We start from the raw sequence: 14,182 nt of genomic DNA, 5'->3' as shown, positions 1-14,182 counted from the left end.
TGCGGTCTGTATACAGGGGGAGAGGACTGGTGCGTGTGCGGTCTGTATACAGGGGGAGAGGACTGGTGCGTGTGCGGTCTGTATACAGGGGGAGAGGACTGGTGCGTGTGCGGTCTGTATACAGGGGGAGAGGACTGGTGCGTGTGCGGTCTGTATACAGGGGGAGAGGACTGGTGCGTGTGCGGTCTGTATACAGGGGGAGAGGACTGGTGCGTGTGCGGTCTGTATACAGGGGGAGAGGACTGGTGCGTGTGCGGTCTGTATACAGGGGGAGAGGACTGGTGCGTGTGCGGTCTGTATACAGGGGGAGAGGACTGGTGCGTGTGCGGTCTGTATACAGGGGGAGAGGACTGGTGCGTGTGCGGTCTGTATACAGGGGGAGAGGACTGGTGCGTGTGCGGTCTGTATACAGGGGGGAGAGGACTGGTGCGTGTGCGGTCTGTATACAGGGGGAGAGGACTGGTGCGTGTGCGGTCTGTATACAGGGGGAGAGGACTGGTGCGTGTGCGGTCTGTATACAGGGGGAGAGGACTGGTGCGTGTGCGGTCTGTATACAGGGGGAGAGGACTGGTGCGTGTGCGGTCTGTATACAGGGGGAGAGGACTGGTGCGTGTGCGGTCTGTATACAGGGGGAGAGGACTGGTGCGTGTGCGGTCTGTATACAGGGGGAGAGGACTGGTGCGTGTGCGGTCTGTATACAGGGGGAGAGGACTGGTGCGTGTGCGGTCTGTATACAGGGGGAGAGGACTGGTGCGTGTGCGGTCTGTATACAGGGGGAGAGGACTGGTGCGTGTGCGGTCTGTATACAGGGGGAGAGGACTGGTGCGTGTGCGGTCTGTATACAGGGGGAGAGGACTGGTGCGTGTGCGGTCTGTATACAGGGGGAGAGGACTGGTGCGTGTGCGGTCTGTATACAGGGGGAGAGGACTGGTGCGTGTGCGGTCTGTATACAGGGGGAGAGGACTGGTGCGTGTGCGGTCTGTATACAGGGGGAGAGGACTGGTGCGTGTGCGGTCTGTATACAGGGGGAGAGGACTGGTGCGTGTGCGGTCTGTATACAGGGGGAGAGGACTGGTGCGTGTGCGGTCTGTATACAGGGGGAGAGGACTGGTGCGTGTGCGGTCTGTATACAGGGGGAGAGGACTGGTGCGTGTGCGGTCTGTATACAGGGGGAGAGGACTGGTGCGTGTGCGGTCTGTATACAGGGGGAGAGGACTGGTGCGTGTGCGGTCTGTATACAGGGGGAGAGGACTGGTGCGTGTGCGGTCTGTATACAGGGGGAGAGGACTGGTGCGTGTGCGGTCTGTATACAGGGGGAGAGGACTGGTGCGTGTGCGGTCTGTATACAGGGGGAGAGGACTGGTGCGTGTGCGGTCTGTATACAGGGGGAGAGGACTGGTGCGTGTGCGGTCTGTATACAGGGGGAGAGGACTGGTGCGTGTGCGGTCTGTATACAGGGGGAGAGGACTGGTGCGTGTGCGGTCTGTATACAGGGGGAGAGGACTGGTGCGTGTGCGGTCTGTATACAGGGGGAGAGGACTGGTGCGTGTGCGGTCTGTATACAGGGGGAGAGGACTGGTGCGTGTGCGGTCTGTATACAGGGGGAGAGGACTGGTGCGTGTGCGGTCTGTATACAGGGGGAGAGGACTGGTGCGTGTGCGGTCTGTATACAGGGGGAGAGGACTGGTGCGTGTGCGGTCTGTATACAGGGGGAGAGGACTGGTGCGTGTGCGGTCTGTATACAGGGGGAGAGGACTGGTGCGTGTGCGGTCTGTATACAGGGGGAGAGGACTGGTGCGTGTGCGGTCTGTATACAGGGGGAGAGGACTGGTGCGTGTGCGGTCTGTATACAGGGGGAGAGGACTGGTGCGTGTGCGGTCTGTATACAGGGGGAGAGGACTGGTGCGTGTGCGGTCTGTATACAGGGGGAGAGGACTGGTGCGTGTGCGGTCTGTATACAGGGGGAGAGGACTGGTGCGTGTGCGGTCTGTATACAGGGGGAGAGGACTGGTGCGTGTGCGGTCTGTATACAGGGGGAGAGGACTGGTGCGTGTGCGGTCTGTATACAGGGGGAGAGGACTGGTGCGTGTGCGGTCTGTATACAGGGGGAGAGGACTGGTGCGTGTGCGGTCTGTATACAGGGGGAGAGGACTGGTGCGTGTGCGGTCTGTATACAGGGGGAGAGGACTGGTGCGTGTGCGGTCTGTATACAGGGGGAGAGGACTGGTGCGTGTGCGGTCTGTATACAGGGGGAGAGGACTGGTGCGTGTGCGGTCTGTATACAGGGGGAGAGGACTGGTGCGTGTGCGGTCTGTATACAGGGGGAGAGGACTGGTGCGTGTGCGGTCTGTATACAGGGGGAGAGGACTGGTGCGTGTGCGGTCTGTATACAGGGGGAGAGGACTGGTGCGTGTGCGGTCTGTATACAGGGGGAGAGGACTGGTGCGTGTGCGGTCTGTATACAGGGGGAGAGGACTGGTGCGTGTGCGGTCTGTATACAGGGGGAGAGGACTGGTGCGTGTGCGGTCTGTATACAGGGGGAGAGGACTGGTGCGTGTGCGGTCTGTATACAGGGGGAGAGGACTGGTGCGTGTGCGGTCTGTATACAGGGGGAGAGGACTGGTGCGTGTGCGGTCTGTATACAGGGGGAGAGGACTGGTGCGTGTGCGGTCTGTATACAGGGGGAGAGGACTGGTGCGTGTGCGGTCTGTATACAGGGGGAGAGGACTGGTGCGTGTGCGGTCTGTATACAGGGGGAGAGGACTGGTGCGTGTGCGGTCTGTATACAGGGGGAGAGGACTGGTGCGTGTGCGGTCTGTATACAGGGGGAGAGGACTGGTGCGTGTGCGGTCTGTATACAGGGGGAGAGGACTGGTGCGTGTGCGGTCTGTATACAGGGGGAGAGGACTGGTGCGTGTGCGGTCTGTATACAGGGGGAGAGGACTGGTGCGTGTGCGGTCTGTATACAGGGGGAGAGGACTGGTGCGTGTGCGGTCTGTATACAGGGGGAGAGGACTGGTGCGTGTGCGGTCTGTATACAGGGGGAGAGGACTGGTGCGTGTGCGGTCTGTATACAGGGGGAGAGGACTGGTGCGTGTGCGGTCTGTATACAGGGGGAGAGGACTGGTGCGTGTGCGGTCTGTATACAGGGGGAGAGGACTGGTGCGTGTGCGGTCTGTATACAGGGGGAGAGGACTGGTGCGTGTGCGGTCTGTATACAGGGGGAGAGGACTGGTGCGTGTGCGGTCTGTATACAGGGGGAGAGGACTGGTTGCGTGTGCGGTCTGTATACAGGGGGAGAGGACTGGTGCGTGTGCGGTCTGTATACAGGGGGAGAGGACTGGTGCGTGTGCGGTCTGTATACAGGGGGAGAGGACTGGTGCGTGTGCGGTCTGTATACAGGGGGAGAGGACTGGTGCGTGTGCGGTCTGTATACAGGGGGAGAGGACTGGTGCGTGTGCGGTCTGTATACAGGGGGAGAGGACTGGTGCGTGTGCGGTCTGTATACAGGGGGAGAGGACTGGTGCGTGTGCGGTCTGTATACAGGGGGAGAGGACTGGTGCGTGTGCGGTCTGTATACAGGGGGAGAGGACTGGTGCGTGTGCGGTCTGTATACAGGGGGAGAGGACTGGTGCGTGTGCGGTCTGTATACAGGGGGAGAGGACTGGTGCGTGTGCGGTCTGTATACAGGGGGAGAGGACTGGTGCGTGTGCGGTCTGTATACAGGGGGAGAGGACTGGTGCGTGTGCGGTCTGTATACAGGGGGAGAGGACTGGTGCGTGTGCGGTCTGTATACAGGGGGAGAGGACTGGTGCGTGTGCGGTCTGTATACAGGGGGAGAGGACTGGTGCGTGTGCGGTCTGTATACAGGGGGAGAGGACTGGTGCGTGTGCGGTCTGTATACAGGGGGAGAGGACTGGTGCGTGTGCGGTCTGTATACAGGGGGAGAGGACTGGTGCGTGTGCGGTCTGTATACAGGGGGAGAGGACTGGTGCGTGTGCGGTCTGTATACAGGGGGAGAGGACTGGTGCGTGTGCGGTCTGTATACAGGGGGAGAGGACTGGTGCGTGTGCGGTCTGTATACAGGGGGAGAGGACTGGTGCGTGTGCGGTCTGTATACAGGGGGAGAGGACTGGTGCGTGTGCGGTCTGTATACAGGGGGAGAGGACTGGTGCGTGTGCGGTCCTGTATACAGGGGGAGAGGACTGGTGCGTGTGCGGTCTGTATACAGGGGGAGAGGACTGGTGCGTGTGCGGTCTGTATACAGGGGGAGAGGACTGGTGCGTGTGCGGTCTGTATACAGGGGGAGAGGACTGGTGCGTGTGCGGTCTGTATACAGGGGGAGAGGACTGGTGCGTGTGCGGTCTGTATACAGGGGGAGAGGACTGGTGCGTGTGCGGTCTGTATACAGGGGGAGAGGACTGGTGCGTGTGCGGTCTGTATACAGGGGGAGAGGACTGGTGCGTGTGCGGTCTGTATACAGGGGGAGAGGACTGGTGCGTGTGCGGTCTGTATACAGGGGGAGAGGACTGGTGCGTGTGCGGTCTGTATACAGGGGGAGAGGACTGGTGCGTGTGCGGTCTGTATACAGGGGGAGAGGACTGGTGCGTGTGCGGTCTGTATACAGGGGGAGAGGACTGGTGCGTGTGCGGTCTGTATACAGGGGGAGAGGACTGGTGCGTGTGCGGTCTGTATACAGGGGGAGAGGACTGGTGCGTGTGCGGTCTGTATACAGGGGGAGAGGACTGGTGCGTGTGCGGTCTGTATACAGGGGGAGAGGACTGGTGCGTGTGCGGTCTGTATACAGGGGGAGAGGACTGGTGCGTGTGCGGTCTGTATACAGGGGGAGAGGACTGGTGCGTGTGCGGTCTGTATACAGGGGGAGAGGACTGGTGCGTGTGCGGTCTGTATACAGGGGGAGAGGACTGGTGCGTGTGCGGTCTGTATACAGGGGGAGAGGACTGGTGCGTGTGCGGTCTGTATACAGGGGGAGAGGACTGGTGCGTGTGCGGTCTGTATACAGGGGGAGAGGACTGGTGCGTGTGCGGTCTGTATACAGGGGGAGAGGACTGGTGCGTGTGCGGTCTGTATACAGGGGGAGAGGACTGGTGCGTGTGCGGTCTGTATACAGGGGGAGAGGACTGGTGCGTGTGCGGTCTGTATACAGGGGGAGAGGACTGGTGCGTGTGCGGTCTGTATACAGGGGGAGAGGACTGGTGCGTGTGCGGTCTGTATACAGGGGGAGAGGACTGGTGCGTGTGCGGTCTGTATACAGGGGGAGAGGACTGGTGCGTGTGCGGTCTGTATACAGGGGGAGAGGACTGGTGCGTGTGCGGTCTGTATACAGGGGGAGAGGACTGGTGCGTGTGCGGTCTGTATACAGGGGGAGAGGACTGTTGCGTGTGCGGTCTGTATACAGGGGGAGAGGACTGTTGCGTGTGCGGTCTGTATACAGGGGGAGAGGACTGGTGCGTGTGCGGTCTGTATACAGGGGGAGAGGACTGGTGCGTGTGCGGTCTGTATACAGGGGGAGAGGACTGGTGCGTGTGCGGTCTGTATACAGGGGGAGAGGACTGGTGCGTGTGCGGTCTGTATACAGGGGGAGAGGACTGGTGCGTGTGCGGTCTGTATACAGGGGGAGAGGACTGGTGCGTGTGCGGTCTGTATACAGGGGGAGAGGACTGGTGCGTGTGCGGTCTGTATACAGGGGGAGAGGACTGGTGCGTGTGCGGTCTGTATACAGGGGGAGAGGACTGGTGCGTGTGCGGTCTGTATACAGGGGGAGAGGACTGGTGCGTGTGCGGTCTGTATACAGGGGGAGAGGACTGGTGCGTGTGCGGTCTGTATACAGGGGGAGAGGACTGGTGCGTGTGCGGTCTGTATACAGGGGGAGAGGACTGGTGCGTGTGCGGTCTGTATACAGGGGGAGAGGACTGGTGCGTGTGCGGTCTGTATACAGGGGGAGAGGACTGGTGCGTGTGCGGTCTGTATACAGGGGGAGAGGACTGGTGCGTGTGCGGTCTGTATACAGGGGGAGAGGACTGGTGCGTGTGCGGTCTGTATACAGGGGGAGAGGACTGGTGCGTGTGCGGTCTGTATACAGGGGGAGAGGACTGGTGCGTGTGCGGTCTGTATACAGGGGGAGAGGACTGGTGCGTGTGCGGTCTGTATACAGGGGGAGAGGACTGGTGCGTGTGCGGTCTGTATACAGGGGGAGAGGACTGGTGCGTGTGCGGTCTGTATACAGGGGGAGAGGACTGGTGCGTGTGCGGTCTGTATACAGGGGGAGAGGACTGGTGCGTGTGCGGTCTGTATACAGGGGGAGAGGACTGGTGCGTGTGCGGTCTGTATACAGGGGGAGAGGACTGGTGCGTGTGCGGTCTGTATACAGGGGGAGAGGACTGGTGCGTGTGCGGTCTGTATACAGGGGGAGAGGACTGGTGCGTGTGCGGTCTGTATACAGGGGGAGAGGACTGTTGCGTGTGCGGTCTGTATACAGGGGGAGAGGACTGGTGCGTGTGCGGTCTGTATACAGGGGGAGAGGACTGGTGCGTGTGCGGTCTGTATACAGGGGGAGAGGACTGGTGCGTGTGCGGTCTGTATACAGGGGGAGAGGACTGTGCGTGTGCGGTCTGTATACAGGGGGAGAGGACTGTTGCGTGTGCGGTCTGTATACAGGGGGAGAGGACTGTTGCGTGTGCGGTCTGTATACAGGGGGAGAGGACTGTTGCGTGTGCGGTCTGTATACAGGGGGAGAGGACTGTTGCGTGTGCGGTCTGTATACAGGGGGAGAGGACTGTTGCGTGTGCGGTCTGTATACAGGGGGAGAGGACTGTTGCGTGTGCGGTCTGTATACAGGGGGAGAGGACTGTTGCGTGTGCGGTCTGTATACAGGGGGAGAGGACTGTTGCGTGTGCGGTCTGTATACAGGGGGAGAGGACTGTTGCGTGTGCGGTCTGTATACAGGGGGAGAGGACTGTTGCGTGTGCGGTCTGTATACAGGGGGAGAGGACTGTTGCGTGTGCGGTCTGTATACAGGGGGAGAGGACTGTTGCGTGTGCGGTCTGTATACAGGGGGAGAGGACTGTTGCGTGTGCGGTCTGTATACAGGGGGAGAGGACTGTTGCGTGTGCGGTCTGTATACAGGGGGAGAGGACTGGTGCGTGTGCGGTCTGTATACAGGGGGAGAGGACTGTTGCGTGTGCGGTCTGTATACAGGGGGAGAGGACTGTTGCGTGTGCGGTCTGTATACAGGGGGAGAGGACTGTTGCGTGTGCGGTCTGTATACAGGGGGAGAGGACTGTTGCGTGTGCGGTCTGTATACAGGGGGAGAGGACTGTTGCGTGTGCGGTCTGTATACAGGGGGAGAGGACTGTTGCGTGTGCGGTCTGTATACAGGGGGAGAGGACTGTTGCGTGTGCGGTCTGTATACAGGGGGAGAGGACTGTTGCGTGTGCGGTCTGTATACAGGGGGAGAGGACTGGTGCGTGTGCGGTCTGTATACAGGGGGAGAGGACTGGTGCGTGTGCGGTCTGTATACAGGGGGAGAGGACTGTTGCGTGTGCGGTCTGTATACAGGGGGAGAGGACTGTTGCGTGTGCGGTCTGTATACAGGGGGAGAGGACTGTTGCGTGTGCGGTCTGTATACAGGGGGAGAGGACTGTTGCGTGTGCGGTCTGTATACAGGGGGAGAGGACTGTTGCGTGTGCGGTCTGTATACAGGGGGAGAGGACTGGTGCGTGTGCGGTCTGTATACAGGGGGAGAGGACTGGTGCGTGTGCGGTCTGTATACAGGGGGAGAGGACTGTTGCGTGTGCGGTCTGTATACAGGGGGAGAGGACTGTTGCGTGTGCGGTCTGTATACAGGGGGAGAGGACTGTTGCGTGTGCGGTCTGTATACAGGGGGAGAGGACTGTTGCGTGTGCGGTCTGTATACAGGGGGAGAGGACTGGTGCGTGTGCGGTCTGTATACAGGGGGAGAGGACTGTTGCGTGTGCGGTCTGTATACAGGGGGAGAGGACTGTTGCGTGTGCGGTCTGTATACAGGGGGAGAGGACTGTTGCGTGTGCGGTCTGTATACAGGGGGAGAGGACTGTTGCGTGTGCGGTCTGTATACAGGGGGAGAGGACTGTTGCGTGTGCGGTCTGTATACAGGGGGAGAGGACTGTTGCGTGTGCGGTCTGTATACAGGGGGAGAGGACTGTTGCGTGTGCGGTCTGTATACAGGGGGAGAGGACTGTTGCGTGTGCGGTCTGTATACAGGGGGAGAGGACTGTTGCGTGTGCGGTCTGTATACAGGGGGAGAGGACTGTTGCGTGTGCGGTCTGTATACAGGGGGAGAGGACTGTTGCGTGTGCGGTCTGTATACAGGGGGAGAGGACTGTTGCGTGTGCGGTCTGTATACAGGGGGAGAGGACTGTTGCGTGTGCGGTCTGTATACAGGGGGAGAGGACTGTTGCGTGTGCGGTCTGTATACAGGGGGAGAGGACTGTTGCGTGTGCGGTCTGTATACAGGGGGAGAGGACTGTTGCGTGTGCGGTCTGTATACAGGGGGAGAGGACTGTTGCGTGTGCGGTCTGTATACAGGGGGAGAGGACTGTTGCGTGTGCGGTCTGTATACAGGGGGAGAGGACTGTTGCGTGTGCGGTCTGTATACAGGGGGAGAGGACTGTTGCGTGTGCGGTCTGTATACAGGGGGAGAGGACTGTTGCGTGTGCGGTCTGTATACAGGGGGAGAGGACTGTTGCGTGTGCGGTCTGTATACAGGGGGAGAGGACTGTTGCGTGTGCGGTCTGTATACAGGGGGAGAGGACTGTTGCGTGTGCGGTCTGTATACAGGGGGAGAGGACTGTTGCGTGTGCGGTCTGTATACAGGGGGAGAGGACTGTTGCGTGTGCGGTCTGTATACAGGGGGAGAGGACTGTTGCGTGTGCGGTCTGTATACAGGGGGAGAGGACTGTTGCGTGTGCGGTCTGTATACAGGGGGAGAGGACTGTTGCGTGTGCGGTCTGTATACAGGGGGAGAGGACTGTTGCGTGTGCGGTCTGTATACAGGGGGAGAGGACTGTTGCGTGTGCGGTCTGTATACAGGGGGAGAGGACTGTTGCGTGTGCGGTCTGTATACAGGGGGAGAGGACTGTTGCGTGTGCGGTCTGTATACAGGGGGAGAGGACTGTTGCGTGTGCGGTCTGTATACAGGGGGAGAGGACTGTTGCGTGTGCGGTCTGTATACAGGGGGAGAGGACTGTTGCGTGTGCGGTCTGTATACAGGGGGAGAGGACTGTTGCGTGTGCGGTCTGTATACAGGGGGAGAGGACTGTTGCGTGTGCGGTCTGTATAAGGGGAGAGGACTGGTGCGTAGGGGGTCTGTATACAGTGGGAGAGGATTGGTGCGTGTGCGTGGGGGGTCTATACAGGGGGAGAGGACTGTTGCGTGTGCGGTCTGTATACAGGGGGAGAGGACTGTTGCGTGTGCGGTCTGTATACAGGGGGAGAGGACTGTTGCGTGTGCGGTCTGTATACAGGGGGAGAGGACTGTTGCGTGTGCGGTCTGTATACAGGGGGAGAGGACTGGTGCGTAGGGGGTCTGTATACAGTGGGAGAGGATTGGTGCGTGTGCGTGGGGGGTCTATACAGGGGGAGAGGACTAGTGCGTGGGGGTCTGTATACAGGGTGAGAAGACTGGTGTGTGTGTGTGGGGGGGGGGGGGGGTCTGTTTACAGGGGGAGAGGACTGGTGTGTGGGGTCTGTAAGAGTCGGGACCCTCACATGCAGCAGTGGTGCCAAGCAGGTAATGTATGCTGTGGGCAGCGGGGGGTTTAAGGTGACAGGTTACATACTCGCAGCAGAATGAAAATTTGGGTATGTAACTCCCTTGAAGTGACAGTACCAGGATTCGCAGTGGATTTAACTGCAAACTTGCAGTGTGAAATCTCCTGCAAATCCAGTGAAGCAGAAAATCAGGATGCTTTAGTAATAGAAAACAGCGAGGCATACTCACCTTACCCTGCCTGACAACACCGGCTTTCCTTTGCAGCAGGGAACTGGTGAGGTAATTTATTCTGAAAGCACCTTACCTGACAGCATACCGGTCACTACAGCCTCCGCTGATCAGCTGTGAATTTCTCTTACCCAGAAGTCAGGGTATCCATGATAAGGAACCACACAGTGATAGAAATGCATGCAACCTCTATTTCACTCAAATCATGGTTGTCTTGGATAACCAAACCGCCTGGACTAGGAGAGAAATTAACAGCTGATTCAGCGGCGGCTGTAGTGATTGGTATGCTTTAAAAAATGGTGCTGGAATACTGCTACAAAACCATAAAAAAAGTAAAAGCAGTTTTCTCAAAAAGCATAATGGTGAACCTTAATATCTGCAATTGGAAATCTGGTCTGGATAAGGCTGGGACTGTGGCTGCCTAGCGGATTTGGTCATGACACAGGTTGCTCAAAAATTGCCATGTCACACTGCATCGGCTAATTTTTATGACTGTTGTGTTTCAGTTGTGGCCATTTGTGTGTTGTAACATGGCCCCATTCAGATACTCCCATTGTGGGCAACCCCAAGCTAAGAGGGGGCCATCTTAAAGGAGAAGTCCGGCCAAAATTATTTTTTTTTATATGTTATTACTTATGGAAAGTTATACAATTTTCTAATGTACATTAATTATGGGAAATGCTCACATACTGCTATTTCCCTTAATTTAGTGTATCAGGAAGTGTTAGAAATATCTCTGAAGCAGTGACGTCACGACGAAAGGTGTAGTTCCTATGGAGTGTCCAGCAGGGGGCGCTCTATATATAGAAGTTAAAATATTTTTAGTATGTTCTAAGTAAAAAAAAAAACTTTTTTACATCATGCTGTAAATAATCATGATAAATAAAGATAATTTGATCATTCTGACTTTTGCCTATAGTTGTTGTTTTTGTATCTATCCATTCTATGTTCAGACAGATTCCGCCGTCCATTACCTCTGCACACAGAACAAAAGAGGCAGAAATTTCAAGCGGAGTCTGTGCTGAAAACCCCTAAAAATAAAAAATAAAAAATTGGTTTCACAAAAAATAAGGGTTCATGTGGGTTTCAAGGTGAACCCCCCCCCCCCCCCCAGAACTATGGCCTTTTGAACACGAAAAGAAAAAAGCAAAAGTGGAAAAAACATTATTAAAAGGGTATTCTCCCCCAAAATCTTTTTTACACCAGGTAATAGCCCACCCATAGCTTTACATATTGGTCAAAGCAATTTATTATGTGTTTTGAGCAGTTTGGGGGCTTTTTCTGCTTTCTGACTCCCTTTGGCTATGTGCACACTGAGTAAAAGGCAAGGAATTCAGCTTGAAATTCCTCCTGTAAAATATGTACAGAGCAAAGTCCCATTGTGTTCAATGGGTTTTCTGCTCTGTTGTTCACACTGCAGAATTTCCGAGCAGAATTTTCTGCTGTAGATCTGCTAGAGGAATCCTATAGAAGTCAATGGGGGGCATAAATTCTGCCTGAAAACTTTCTGCTTAAATTCCTCGACAATTCCTCAGTGTGCACATAGCCTTTGAATGCAAAAAAAGGAGCTAAACACAGTCCACTCAGACGCCACTCCTTTCTCCTGGCCCCCCACCATCCCTTGTCGGGATCACGTGTCCTCCGCAGGGGCGGAACTACCACCATAGCAGGCCTCCCAAGTGCTGCAGCTGTTTGGGGTCCGGGGGTGGGGGTGTCCCAGGGATTCCTGAGCAGCACAGGTACCGAGCTCAGTGTCCGCCGGGGCCAGTACTTCTGGGGCAGGGAGCTTCTCTAACACGTGCTTTTTGTGCCGGAATCGCACACTGAGCTCCCTGGTACCTGTGCTGACCGGGACAGGACAGCAGTGCGGTGGCAAGGGCGCCCCTCCCACGTCCCGTCCTATCTCCGGCAGCACAGTTCAGCGTCCGCCCCCGGCCTGAACTTCCAACACAGGGAGCGCATGTCAGAGACACTCCCTGCGCCGGAAGTACTAGCCCCGGCGGACACTGAGCTCGGTACCTGTGTTGCACGGGATGCCTCCGGGAGAGAAGAGGAGAAGTCAGCCGACGGGGGAGTTAGGTGACTAGTGTTTTTGTTTTTATCTACTTTGCAAAGGGGCATCTATATGGGGGATAATACAGGAGGCCATCTATAGGGGGACAACATGGGGGACCATCTATAACGGGAATGGACAATACAGAGGGGTCATTTATAAGGGGGGCATCTGTAAAGGGGAATACACAGAGTGGGGGCCTTCTATAAGGAAGACAACAAAGGGGCTATCTATAAGGGGGACTACACAGGGGTTGTGTATACAATAGGGGATGCACAGTGGGAGGCATCGGCTATAGTGGACTACACAGAGGGGCCATCTATAAAGAGGGGCTACAGAGAGGGGGGCCATATACTATAAGTGATGCACAAAGGATGTCATCTACTATAGGCGGACTACACAGAGGGGGGCTCTCTAGGGGATGCACATGGAGTCATTTATATGGAAGACTGAACCAGGGGCCTTCTATAGGGTGGCTACACAGAGGGGGAATATACTATAGGGGGGTTACATAGAGTGAGCCTACCCACTAAATGAGGGTGTAAAGGGGCCAATACAGATGGGCAGTTTGTAGAGAGATGAGGATGGTGCCAGAGTGAGGAGCCTAATATGTCTGTCTGGCAGATTCTGTGGATTTTTGGCTCAGATAAGTTCTCATAATGGCCCAGGGCAGATGGAGAAGAAAATGAAAAGGAAACAACTCTTATCAGAAAAGACATCCCCTCTAAATCACTTAAAGGGGTAGTGCGGCGGTAAAGAATTATTGACAGAATAACACACATTACAAAGTTATACAATTTTGTAATGTATGTTATGTCTGTGAATGGCCCCCTTCCCCGTGTCCCACCACCCCCACCCGTGTACCCGGAAGTGTGGTGCGCTATACATACCTGTCATGTGCTGACTCGTCTGCGATGTCGTCTTCGGACGGCCGGGCCGAATCCCTCCGTCCTGAGTGCCGGCCGCCCTCTTCAGCGTCATCAGATGCTCAGCCACGATTGGCTGAGCACAGTTATGCTCAGCCAATTGCGGCTGAGCAGCCGATGACGCTGAAGAGGGCGGCCGGCACTCAGGACGTTCGGAGGGATTCGGCTCGGCCGTCCGAAGACGGCATCGCAGACTGAAGATCGGAGACGAGTCGGCACGTGACAAGTATGTATAGCGCACAACACTTCCGGGTACACGGGTGGGGGTGGTGGGACACGGGGAAGGGGGCCATTCACAGACATAACATACATTACAAAGTTGTATAACTTTGTAATGTGTGTTATTCTGTCAATAATTCTTTACCACTGCACTACCCCTTTAATATAACTGCACTGTAATGTATATGGTGTACAGAACCTGTGTAGAGCTGGGTGTGTTGATGGCATGGTGGTCAATTGAGGGGGGCCCCAATCAAAAGTTTGCTATGGGGCCCAGCCATTTCTACTTACGCCCCTGGTCCTCCATCTCTTCAATGGGTCGGGTTAGCAATTATAACCCTGCCCACTGAGGAGAAGGAGGACTGACTAATCAGTGTGCACCCCCTGTCTGAAACACACTCTCCCCCTGGACCTCAGCATCCCCTGCAGCATTTCCCACCTGTCCTCTCCCCCACACCTAATCCCCCGCCTCTCCTCTTCCCCGGAATACCGCTTTAGAGTGCGTTCACACGTAACGGATCCACATCGGATTTCTCGCTGCGGATCCCTGCCCTGTACACTCTATGAGCAGACCTACTCGCAGCGGGATACACATCCTGCTGTATGTCCGCAGCCCGCCCTGTTAACCCCCCGGCCGCCAGAGCGCATACATCACCTTCTCCGCGCTCTGGCTTGCTTCGGGGGTTCTCGGCATGTCCCGCTTGACCAATCAGTGCGCTACCCCGCCGCAGTGCACCGATGGCTGAGCGGGACATGAAGACGCCTGGAGCCCGAAGCAAGCCAGAGCGGGGAGAAGGTGATGTATATGTTCCGGTGGTGGTGGTGGTGCTGCGGACAAACTCACAGCAGGATGTCCATCCCGCTGGGAGTTTTTCTGCCCAAGATAGAGTGTACAGGGAAGGGATCCGCTGCGAATACGTTACGTGTGAATGCACTCTTAAGGGGTTAAAGCCCATAAAGTCTTCTCTCCAGGCCCGCTTCCGC

This window comes from Dendropsophus ebraccatus, chromosome 1 (assembly GCF_027789765.1).
Source record: "Dendropsophus ebraccatus isolate aDenEbr1 chromosome 1, aDenEbr1.pat, whole genome shotgun sequence".
In the NCBI taxonomy this organism is placed as follows: domain Eukaryota; kingdom Metazoa; phylum Chordata; class Amphibia; order Anura; family Hylidae; genus Dendropsophus; species Dendropsophus ebraccatus.
Note: the sequence above shows the minus strand (reverse complement) of the source record.